Genomic DNA, 12756 nt, shown 5'->3' with positions numbered 1-12756 from the left:
AGAAACCTGTATTTGACTTTTTTCACTCACTGCATTGGAAACACCTTTCCAGGAAGAACTTTTTTTATCTTTTTATTTTTTATTTTTCTTTGGCCTCACCGTGCGGCACGTGGGATCTTAGTTCTCCAGCCGGGGTCGAACCCACTCCCCCTGCCTTGTAAGCACGGAGTCTTAAGCACCGGACTGCCACGGAAGTCCAGGAAGAACTTTTTTTAGTCTATTAATATCACATGAAAAATCCTCAAAAGTTAAATTTCATTTAATATAGATTTTACAGATCACCATTGTTTGTGTTATTGTTCTTGATGTTTATCAAACAGAATAAAATTACAGGAAGTCAGGGATTTTCTAGGGCACTTTCTGCTGCGATGGAAACGTTTGGTATCTGCACTTTCCAACATGGTAGCCACTACTGAGCTCTTGAAATGGCACGAGCGCTACTGAGGAAATGAATGTTTAACTTACTTAATTAGATGCTAAATTAAATAGCTACATGTGGCCAGTGGCTACTGTATTGGACAGTGCATTTCTAGAAAATTTAGGCTGAACCCATCATCTGCTCCTAGAGGAGTTGTATAGAGGAAGAAACTTTGAAGCCAGACTTCCTGGATTTGAACCCCAATTCCTTCCACGTACCAGCAGTGTGACTTTGTACACTTCACTCAACCTCTCTGGGCCTCAGTTTGCTCACCTGTACAATGAGGGTAATCACAGAAATACCTTATTGTGTTGTTATGAGGATTCAATGAGCTAATACTTCTAAAGCAGTTGAACAAGTGCTGGAGCATATAGTAAGTGCTCAATAAATATTAGATATATCATTCTTCCCTAAGAATACAAATGGAAGGGGAGAAAATACTTGAGGAGGGGAGGAGACTGGAGAGAGGAATTTTTGAGTGAATAAAAGGGGCGCTTATTCCCGCAGGAAAGGTGAGTCAACAGTGCAAATAAACCACCAAGGCCTCTTAGTCTGCTGAGACCTGTCTTCAGTGAGAAGAGAGTGAGCAAAAAGTGTGGCCTGGAAAGTGAACTCCTTCAACGGCTTATTGAATTCCTCTTTTCCCCACAGGGCTCCTCCCCTGTGGAGCGGCTGCGAGCCCTCAGCTCAGCTTGCACGCCCTCCCCCCTCCTCCCCGACCTGGGGCCTGGAGAGACAAAGCCCCGCTCCATGCCCGCCGCCCTGTGGCCTCAGCCTCTGAGCCCAGGTGGCTGCACAGGCTTCCCGGGGCCTGCGGGCAACAGTGGGCACAGTGTTCCCAGCCCCCGGGGCGGTCCTCCTCCGGCAGCTCTTCTAAGGCTAATTCCAGTAAAGGGCAGGAAAGATGAATCAAACTGTCAAGAAGTGGGATCTTTCTTCCACAGGGAAAACAGTCTGAATAGTTGGAATAAATTGATGAAGTGAGGCAAGTCTTTATTTATTTATTTTTTTATAAATTTTATTTATTTTTGGCTGTGTTGGGTCTTTGTTGCTGCGTGCGGGTTTTCTCTAGGTGTGGCTACTCTTCATTGCGGTGCGTGGGCTTCTCACTGCTGTGGCTTCTCTTGTGGAGCAGGGGCTCTAGGCGTGCGGGCTCAGTAGTTGTGGCGCACGGGCCCAGTTGCTCCGCGGCATGTGGGATCTTCCCGGACCAGGGCTCGAACCCGTGTCCCCTGCACTGGCAGGTGGGTTCTTAAGCACTGCACCACCAGGGAAGTCCCAAAGCAAGTCTTTTTCTCTCAGACTGTTTAAGAGTTTATGGAGGGAGCCCTAGAGCCCGTGCTCTGCAACAAGAGAAGCCACAGCAGTGAGAAGCCCACGCACCACAACGATGAGTAGCCCCCGTTCGCGCAACTAGAGAAAGCCCGCGCAGCAACAAAGACCCAACGCAGCCAAAAATAATAAATTAATAAATAAATAAAAGAATAATAATGATTATTAAAAAAAAAGAGTTTATGGATTCATTTGGATTGTTAGTCCTTCCCGCCTACACACACACACACACACACACACACACACACACACATGTCCAGAATGCCTGGAATGTGTTTCTCTAGTTATTGCCACCTCCTGAAGCACCACTGCAGGCAGCAAGATCAGTTGACCTACTTGTCTCTCTAACCCCTGCACAGGGCAGGATTCACGGATGGATGGATGAATGAATGACAGATAATTGAGTGAGTCCCTGAAAACATTCTAAAATATACATTCTCTGAACATTAACCTTCTTCTACATTATGAATAGGATTTTAAAACGAGGATTCAATTGCTATCAGCCTTGAGTCAGTGTGGATTATAAAGAATGCCAAGAAACACACCCTTGTTTTAGGAAAAGGTACCACCACCAGCCTGGCCAGAAGGACTCCTGAGTTCAAGTTCCAACTCTGCCTTCCAGCATACAGCAGCCACTTCCTTTTTGGTAAAAGGTGGGAGAGATACAGATGACCTCCAAGATGCCTCAAAACTCACAAATCCTACACCGCCTGGGCTCCCCAGGTGAGACGTCAGGCATAGACCCATCTGGCCACAATTTTCCCAGCCAGGAGGCCACTGGGCAGCCTTTCTCAAGTGTGGCAGGATAATGCTGCTCTTGCTTCCGCCTCTAAAAAAGACCAGTTATCTCAGGGGCAGAACAGAAAGGTCCACGGCAGTTGTCTTTAGAGGAGCAAAGCCCATCCCTCCAAACACGAGTTACAGCTCCGATCACCTCAGTGGCTTTTGAGGGGGGATTTCCATTCATAAACCCCATTCAGAGGCTTTTTGGAAGCCTTCTGTCCTGGTGCAATGAAGCAGGCTGCCTCTTTTTCCACCAAATGTCCAAAGGGAAATGACATTCACCAAGAATTTGGACAAACTTTTTTAGAAGAAGAAACTGTGTGAAAATTGCACAGATCCTTGTTACTTAAAGCATTTGAGAAGAAAACTGCAGGAAGTGGTAGACTCAGGACATAAAGGACATCATTTGCCTGCCTTATTATCTCATTTTTCAGTGGAGCTGACAGGACAGCTGCCTGTTATTACAGGGCACACCAGGAAGTGTTTAGCTGCCAAACAGAAAAGAACGAGCGAGGGATTAGCAGCCCTGTTCATGCCACACAAATAGAATTCTTGCACCTGGTAGTCATGCAGTCAGATTTATCATCTTCATAGGGTATGTTACTTAAATCCCATTTACAAAGAAACAAAAGCAACCCAAAAAGGCGCCTTAATGTCATTGTAATTATGATCAGTATTAGTAACCATTTTGCAGCTTTTAGTCTAGATTAAATTAATTGGTGGCGGTTTTCATTTAATGGCTCTAATCTTTCATTTTGTTTCTGTAATGTTGTAAATTCACTCTTCCGTGTTGCAAATCAAACGCATTCTTAAAAATGAAAGATCGATAACAGTTTAATCCTCCGGAAGGCTGCTATCGTTAATGATGTTGTGTAACAATAGCGATCTCTTTGCAAGGTGGTAGATCACCTACAGAAGTGACATTTCAGAGAGAGTCAGTAATCTGCTTCTCAGCTTCATTTTCTAATGCCAGGTGGTGGGGCTGGGGTATGGGGAGCCAGCTCCTTGAGCAGATAGCACAGCGGAGATCCTGAGCGCAGGGCCAGAGAGGTTGCTGATGGACAACAGAGGCCCTAAATGGTCTGCTTGTTCCCACAAGAGTGAATTCACTTCCCTCACGACAAGCCCCAGCGAGGAATCTAGCAGGAGGAAAAAAATTAGTCTTAGCTCCTGTGAAAACTACCCTTTAGTATGCATGAATCTTTGAATTAATAAAAAAGCTAACCCCTCATGGAGGCTTGTTGCTTAGGATTAGGGTAGAAACTTGAGATGGTTAGATTTTCATTCGTCTTTTGGCATCTCCTAGGGCCTCTCCGTGCCTACCAACCCTTGATATCAAGAGGAATGAGGCCAAGTCGGACCCTGTAGGAACTCCTCACAATCTGAGAGCATCCACCCTGCCTGGAGAGCTCGGGAATGTTTAGGTTTTCAAGGGGGTATTAGTTCTCCAGGGGGGCAGGAGTCAGGGACATTCTGGATGGAGGGGACCATACAAAGGGCACACAAAAGGCCTGAGCGGGAAGCTGCTGGATGTCGAGCAGGACTAGTATTCAGGGTGGCTGCGGAGGAGTGAAGGGGGAGAAGGCTGGAGCCAGAGACCAGAGGGGCATGGTCTCTGTCCCCCACATGATGGAGAAGAGTAATATGGCATAGGTGGTATTTGTGAAATTTACTCCTGCAGCATGAATTTTAAGGAAAAGAGGTTGAAGAGGGGAAGACTTAGGAGACTCTTAGGATATTCCAAGTAGGAGATGCGGAAGCTGCATAGCAGAGAGAATGGAGAAGAAATAGGTCCCAGAGAGCTTAAGGGTAAAGCTTTGGAAAGACTCCAATTACCAATTGGACATAAGGAAGAGGGGCTAGATTGTCTCCTTGGGCATGTGGGTGAAGAGTGGTACCATTAATAAAGATGGGGAATTCAGTAGAAGAATGGATTAGGGAATGAAGGAAGAGTTGATTTGTGCCATTCAGGGTATTGTGGGATGTCCATGTGGAGGTATCTGCTCTGGAGATGTCTTCAGTAGAGAGTATGAGCATTCAGGCCCTGTGACCTCATGTTGAAAGGGAGCTCAGGAAATAGACTTGGTACTTAACCTTAGAGATATTCTGTTCTTACCTGAATAGAGATAGACGTTGAATCCACTGGATTCAATACAGTCACTCAGGGACTATTTGTAGTGAAACTAAATGCAGGCTGAAAACCAGAGTAAAAGAACACCACTTGTCATGGACTGAATGTTTGTGTCTCCTTAAAATTCATATGCTGAAGCCTAATTCCCATTGTGATGATTTTTAGAGTTCGAAATTTGGGGAGGTGATTAGGTCATGAGGATGGAGCCCTCATGAATGAGATTAGTGCCCTTAGAGACCACAAACAGTTCTCTTGCCCCTTCTGCCATGTGAGGACACAGTGAGAAGACAGCTGTCTATGAACCAGGAAGTGGGCTCTCACCAGACATCAAATCTGCCAATGTCTTTATCTTTTATTTCCCAACCTCCAGTACTGTTAGAAGTAAGTGCTTGTCCTTTAAGTTACCCAGTCTATGGTATTCTTGTTACAGCAGCCCGAATGGACTAAGACACCACTCTTTAAATATGGACATAGAAAGAAGAGTCAGCAAGGGAGAGCAGTAGTCAGAAGCCAGGGGAGGATAGAGTTTTCAGGAAGAAGGATGCTAGCAACAATGTCACCTGCCAGACAGGCCATGTGTTCATGGGAGTTGACAATGAAGAGGTCATGATCATCCTAGCAAGCAGTGTTCTCTTTTGAGGGGGTGGAGATGGGGTGCTGGTGGGGAAGAGTCAGGACAATAAGTAGAAGTGCTGAATTGTACTAGGATGAAGAGACGATAGAGGTTGAGAGTGTTGAGACTATAAATAGAGACTTTTTTGTTTTTTAAGACTGGGATAAGAAGGAAAGAAACAACCCACAGCGAAATACAGATTAATGGAGGATTTTCTTTTTTTTTTAATGGAGAAAACCTGAACCTACCTATGAGCTATAGGAAGGGAACCAGTTGAGAGAGGTTAGTCAGAGGGAAGAGAGCGTGATGAGTTAGAAGCACAAGTGAAGCTATTGGCCTTTTATTACTGGTACAAACTACTTTTCTCTGTGGTAAGAAGAGGTAGTGTTGGGAAGAGAGTAGCTGAAGAACTTGGTTAATTGTTTCAAGCTGTATTTGCTTACTCTCTTCTCTCTCCTGGAAGGGCTCCCCTTTGTCCCTCTGCCCCATCGCCTCCAAACCAGAATCTGCATCTTTCAAGGCTCCCTTCCCAGGTTCCCTCCACACACATACCAATTCCCTCCGCTGTGGTTTGAACCTTGACTTTTCATCTGTTCTCTTCTCATGGGCTGACGTGCTCTACCTTGTATTGTCAAATCAGGACGTGCTCTCACTATTAGAGGTTTGGCTCTTTGAGCAGAGGGACTATATATATATATATTTAATATAAAATGATTTTCATTTTAGCTTAAATAAAATGTATTGGAAATATAAATCTGCCATGATCAAAGTCAGATATACAAAATTTGAACGATTTTTGCTAAACAGGGCAAGTTATGTAACTTTTTGGAGTATACTTTCTTGATCAGTAAAGTGGGAATAATAATAATACCTACTTTTTAGGGTTGTTTCAATCATTTAATGAGATAAGGTATATACAGTGTTTAATACTATGCCTTGCATATAGTAAATGCTTAATAAATAAGATATTATTATTATTGGCAAGTAGATAATCTCTGAGACCTATTCTGGTTAAACTATGATTCTCTAAAAAAAAAAAAAAAATGGTTCTGAAGAATCTAGGGGCAGGACAGGAATAAAGACGCAGACACAGAGAATGGACTTGAGGACAAAGGGAGGGGGAAGGGTAAGCTGGGACGAAGTGAGAGAGTGGCATGGACTTATATACACTACCAAATGTAAAACAGATAGCTAGTGGGAAGCAGCCGCATAGCACAGGGAGATCAGCTCGGTGTTTTGTGACCACCTAGAGGGGTGGGATAAGGAGGGTGGGAGGGAGACGCAAGAGGGAGGAGATATGGGGATATATATATATATATGTATAGCTGATTCACTTTGTTGTAAAGCAGAAACTAACACATCATTGTAAAGCAATTATACTCCAATAAAGATGTTAAAAAAATTAAAAATAAATAAATAAATAAATTCTATGATTCTTTCTCCACTAGTACAGGCAGACCTTACCTATAAAATATGCACATGTTTGATAATACACTATAGCCATGAAGTTAGGGTAAAACCTACACTTAAAATTTAAAGTAGGGGGACTTCCCTGGTGGTGCAGTGGTTAAGACTCCACACTCCCAATGCAGGGGGCCCGGGTTCGAGCGCTGATCAGGGAACTAGATCCCACATGTGTGCCACAACTAAGAGTTCACATGCCACAACTAAGGAGCCCACGAGCCACAACTAAGACCCAGCACAACCAAATAAATAAATGAAATAAATATTAAAAAAAAAATTAAAGTAGGGGGACGTCCTTGGAGGTTCAGTGGTTAAGACTCCACACTTCCAATGCAGGGGACATGGGTTCGATCCCTGGTCGGGGAACTAAGATCCCATAAGCCACGTGGCATGGCCAAAGAAATAAAAAATTAAAGTAGGAAAAAAAGTCAGAACTTGAAAAACTGAGAAAGCAACCCTTCCATATACCTTTCTGTAAACATTTCTACTGTAATTAGCAGTATTATAGTTCATTCACTTGTTCTGTACACAAATACTTTTTTGAGCACTTAGGATGTATGAATTGTTCTGGAAGAAGCCAACAGGGAAATACAGGATGAATAAAACGCAAGCTTTGCTCTGAGGTACTCTGGGGTGGGGGAAATAAATAAGTATATACAAATTACAGTACTATGTGATATAAGGAGGTACCCAAGGAGAAACTAGGAAAAGCTTCAGGAAGAAGGGGGCAGAGGGGGCAACAACAGTGACAATGAATTCGGCACGAAGTACATCGATTTAGAAGCAAAAGCTTTCCGAGCTTGCCTTGCACCATACTGGATTACGAAAACACATGGTGTTTCCATGGGCTTCCTTCTCTCCTTAGCTATAATTCTTCCAAAAGGTGGGGAAAAGGACAGACCTCTCAACACTGAGCACCCAGTGGGGCTTCAGCCAGTTTCAAGTGACTTTTGTTATGAAGCCAGCTGGATTTCTCAAGCCCTTGGGGGCAAAGCGATTTCTGTAGGAAGGGTTGAGGGTGAATCTTTTTTCCTCTTTTTTTAAATCCTCAGAAGAGCCAACAGAATCAAAGTCTGAAAGAGAGGTGTTTTTGGCAGTCCGTGGAGGCCCAAGGCTTCCCTGAATTCGGATATCTAGCTGGTTCCCTGACATCACCATCAGGGGCGAGGCACCCTCGTGCTCAAGGAAAATACTCCTCAGAATGCCAAGCGTCACTTTAAAAACAGAATTTTCCAAATCATTTGCAACTTGTAACACAGGCTTGCGCTCTTGGCTTTTTGAGAAGGAAAAGCGAGCAAACTGTGATTCTAATCAGGGGCGTGGGTCAGCGGACATCATGGAAGAACTTCAGCTTTTGCTTCATTGGCTGGCTTTGGTCTTCTGCTGTCATGGGTTTCTGGGTGTGAGGAGGAGGGGACTTGAGACAAATGCTTGGTGGTGGTAGTGACTGAAGGGGGACCACCGTAGGGGCTACGTGTGCAGTCTGTTGGCCAGTTACCTACAGATGGTATATGAAAGTATTTCTCCTGTGAGCTTGAAGGTTATGGCTTTGAAAATCTTAGCACAAGAGCAGTGTCCCACACTTACCAAAAAACATGCCTTTGGCTTTAAAACGTCTAAACTTATCAGATACTGGTGACAATTTAAATTATTTATGTTAACATGAGTTTTTGGTGTCCTTAATGGAAGCTTTTAGAGCATACTGAAGACTATTTGCAGATTCCTTGGGTTTTTTAATGAATATGAAATTTATTAAAGGAAGAAATTTTAAGTAATTCTAAAACTGTTTTACTTAAACCTAAAGTTCAATGTAGAAACCTTATTATTCTATTTATAAGTCAAGTAAATTTTAACCATCAGTTTCAAGAGGATTAAAGCTCTGTCAGCTAAAGCTGCAGGAATTAAATTCTCCTAAACAGTCTCATTTAAATAATTAATTAAATTCCATTAGAAATTTCAAGCTGCATTATATATTTAACACAGTGGATCTTTTTTAGCACTTCAAATGCTTCTAAGCAAAATGTTCTCAAATACTTACATGACTTTAGCAAAATGTAACTAGAGTAATCTCTAGTTCTTTTAAACCAAAATGGTTTAGAACCTTAGTCAAAAGATTTTTAAAGTTCTCTTCATACATTTTACCTAATAATTACAAATTACACTCTTTAACTTGGGACTGCAATTCTCTAACAGGTTAAATCCTCCCTTACAAATATTTGAAATACCAAAGAACACACATCATCCTCAAGATTATAAAAATCTCTTCCTGAACTTACGCAAAAATGCTAACCCTGTGGATTTGATTTACTTCACTACCTATTTAACTCTAAATCTTAACAGGATTAAAAGCTCCATTAAGAAAACAATTACACCATCCCCAAACAAGTAGAGGTCACCACTCTAGTGGAATGAGTGTTCACATTGGCTGCCGGTTTGGGGCCAAGGCATGAGATTTTATTCTGTGACAATGACGAGTGACACAGTGAACTGTTTGGAGGATGGTGGTCTCTCTCAGCTTCAAGATACATCATTACCTGGTTTATCTATAATTCAGATCCCGCCCATTTGCTCACCACTTTATTGGCTAGAATAGTTTATTTGTTCCTGATTCTATTCTTTTTTCTTTTTCTTTTTTTTTTGGGGGGGGCGGGGCGTGCTGTGCAGCTTATTGCATCTTAGTTCCCTGACCAAGGATTGAACCCAGGCCCTTGGCAGTCAAAGCGCCGCGTCCTAACCACTGGACCACCAGGGAATTCCCTCCTGATTCTACTCTGAATGTTTTTCTATTCTTCCATTTTGACCAGGACATGACCCTTATAAATATATAAGCAACGTCCATTAAAATTCTGCACGTTTCCCTTGCCTTGTCTGGCTGTGCCTATCACTTGATCAAAGTGATGGCTCCAAACCAAACTCTTCCTCTTCGAATGACCCACCTTATCTCACAAGATGAGGGAAGTTTGACATAGGCTTTCTTCATTTTCCCTTTAGGTGCAACTCAGATAGAAGTAGTTTTCTTTGTTCCCAAAGAGCTCCACCCAAGTTCAGACACAGCAGACCAAGTGAAGTGGCAAGTGGCTCTCTTTAATAGCACTGCCTCTCAAAATCTGACGTGTATATGAATCACCTGGGATTTCATTCAAGTGCAGATTCTGATGCAATAGGTATGGGCTGAGGCCCAAGATTCTTCATTTCTAGCAACCTCTGGTGATGCTGGTGCTGCTGGTCTTCAGAGCATGGTGAATACAACTTGAATAGTTCATGAGCTGTACGGTCAATCTGGCCCCCATTTCTATAAATCATGCACAGCAAGCATCTAGTTTCCCCTCACTAAAGTCCTTCTGTCATGGGTCCTCAGCTCTTGCATACACACACACACACACACACACACACACACACACAGTCTTCTCTCTTCCCCTTTTCAAACCTGCCTGTGAGAATATAATGCTTTAGCCACTTTAAAAGTACTTGCTATGCAGAGCTGGAAAGATGGCTGTAGAGAGAGGAGACACCTTTTAGCTATGTATTAACAATAATAGTTTCCATTTATTGTGTGCTAACAACATGCCAGTCACTAGAACTATTTGTCTCGTATAATGTAATCCTATGAAAAACGTATTATTATTTACATTTTAAGGGAAGAGGAAATTGAGGCTCAGAAGTTTAAGTAACTTGCCTCAAGTCAAAGAGCTAGTACATGACAGAGCGTGGCAGCTGGTCAGTCTCTGAAGGCCATCCCACCAGGCTGGCCTTCTGACCAACGTTGACTAACAGAATGACTAAGAGAAGTGACTTCCAAGCTTTGACCTCAGGAAGGCTCGCAGCTTTTGCTCTAGCCTTTTTGGAACACTGCTACCACGTGAACAAAATCAGGCTTGCCTCCTTGGGGATGAGAGACTTCATGGAGAGAAAGGCCCAGTTATCCCAGTCAAACCAGACACATGAAGCCAGTGAGACTATCTGGGACCAGCCACCTCCCAGCTGATCTGCCAGCTGACTACGAACAAGGAAGTAAGGCCAGCCAACACCATGTGGGCCACAGATGAGCCATCCCAGCTAAGCCCTGCCTAAATTGCCAGCCACATAGACTTGTGAGTAAATAAATAGGTGCTGTTTTAAGCCACTAAAACATGGGGTGGTTGGGACTTTCCTGGTGGTCCAGTGGTTAAGACTCCGCCTTCCAATGCTGGGGACGTGGGTTCAATCCTTGGTCAAGGAACCAAGATCCCGCATGCCACATGGTGTGGCCAGAAATTTTTAAATAAATAAATAAAACATGGGGTGGTTTGTTATGCAACAATAGAAAACTGAGCCAAGATTTGAATTCCAAGGATGTCTGATTCTAAACCTCTTCTGAGCCCAAAGCCATGACTCTCCAAACCCTAACTTGATGCTCCATGACTGGTTTGGGGCCTTCTTGTTCCTCTCCGAGTTTCAGCTCTAAGTCTAGTATAACACACAAGTTTCTCCTGATTTTCCTGTGTCCCCTCCACCCCCCACCCTTGAGTTGCCTGCCTTACCTTCTTTCCCTGTGGCTCCAGTCCCCCTTCCAGACTGCCCTTTCTGCTCTTCTTCGAGCTATCTTCTTGGTAATCTTTATGTAAGTTCCAAGTGCTCATCCTCCTTTGACTCCCTAGGCCAGTGTTTACATTTTAGTGAGCTTAAAACTCTTTGGAAGGTTTGGTTAAAAATGCAGATTCTGGTCCAGGTAATCTAGGGTAGGACCTGAGATGCTGCATTCCACATAAGCCCCCAGAGGATGCTGATGCTGCTTGCCCAAGGATCACACTTTGAGTAACAAGGCTCTGAGCTACTCTGTGAAGCAACTATATCCCCTGCTCTCCCATTTACATAAATAATAATGCTCATCGCTGATGTGGGTCATGGCTGGACTCTTCAGCCCAATAAGGAGCCTCAGTTGTGCACTTATCAGTGACCTCTCCTGAACACAGAGAAATGTGAAGTCATGTGTCACTAGGAACTCATCATGCTTAACCCAGGGAACAATGTAAAAGAGAAGAAAGAATAAAATATAAAAATTCCATTTTTAAGGCATTCACTCAATGTAAGTATTCACCAAGCACCTATGCCAAACACTGTATGATAATATCTAGATAGGGAGACCTATCCTATTTTGGGGACCTGGACTTGCTAAACAAATACCATTTTATAATGAAACTTTCTTTCTTTAATCACCAGTCTCTTTAATTAGTTGAAGCCCGTGGGCTTTAACTATAATGCTGGCTGATGCAATTTGATTGTAATACAGCAATTGGAGTGTAGGAGCCAATGTTGTGTTTGAAATACAAGAGTATAGTTAGCGTTTAGCTGTCTGTATGTAGTGGAATGATGTGTCTTTAAATGTGTGTACCTGGGCAGACCAACCCCTTTCTTAATAAGATCAGAGGTACACACAGGGAACTCTGTAAATAAGGCCAGATAGTTGTCTTATTTGAGCCCCTTCAGTCTTTCTTTAGAGAGACCAGGCTCCCAAAAATAGCATGCCCTGGGGCTCCCTACATAGATGCTGCCACACACTGTTTGGCATAGGTATTTAGAAAATATTTGTTGTATTATTGAGTGAATGCCTTAAAAATGGAATCTTTATCTTATATCCCTTTTCCTCTTTTACCTGCTGAGGCCTCCTAAGATGAGTGCTATCTCTCCCCTGACTAGATAAAGGACCTAGTTTCCCTAGGGACCAGTCAGATGCAAGGACAACCCCACCTTCCTCTGGCATGGAGTGCTGAACTGTAATTCTTCTCTCTCCAGCCAGGGATCCACCTCCTTTCTTCTCCTCTAGGCTTCTTTCTGAGGAAGCTGAATGGGATTAAATCTTGCTTTGGGTTACCCATCCCTGGGTTTGCAGTGCAAAGGCCTACTTCTGGAACTCTAAACCTTTAGTTAGCTTAAGATAGGTAGGCCCTGAAGAAGCAAAGTGTGAGACGGACACAGTCCCTCCCTTCTCGATAGCCTAGTGAGAGATCAAGGCAAGTACATGGACACTAAAGAGAT

This window comes from Balaenoptera borealis (genome assembly GCF_965194805.1).
Source record: "Balaenoptera borealis genome assembly, chromosome: 4".
NCBI classification, from domain to species: Eukaryota; Metazoa; Chordata; class Mammalia; order Artiodactyla; family Balaenopteridae; genus Balaenoptera; species Balaenoptera borealis.
Note: the sequence above shows the minus strand (reverse complement) of the source record.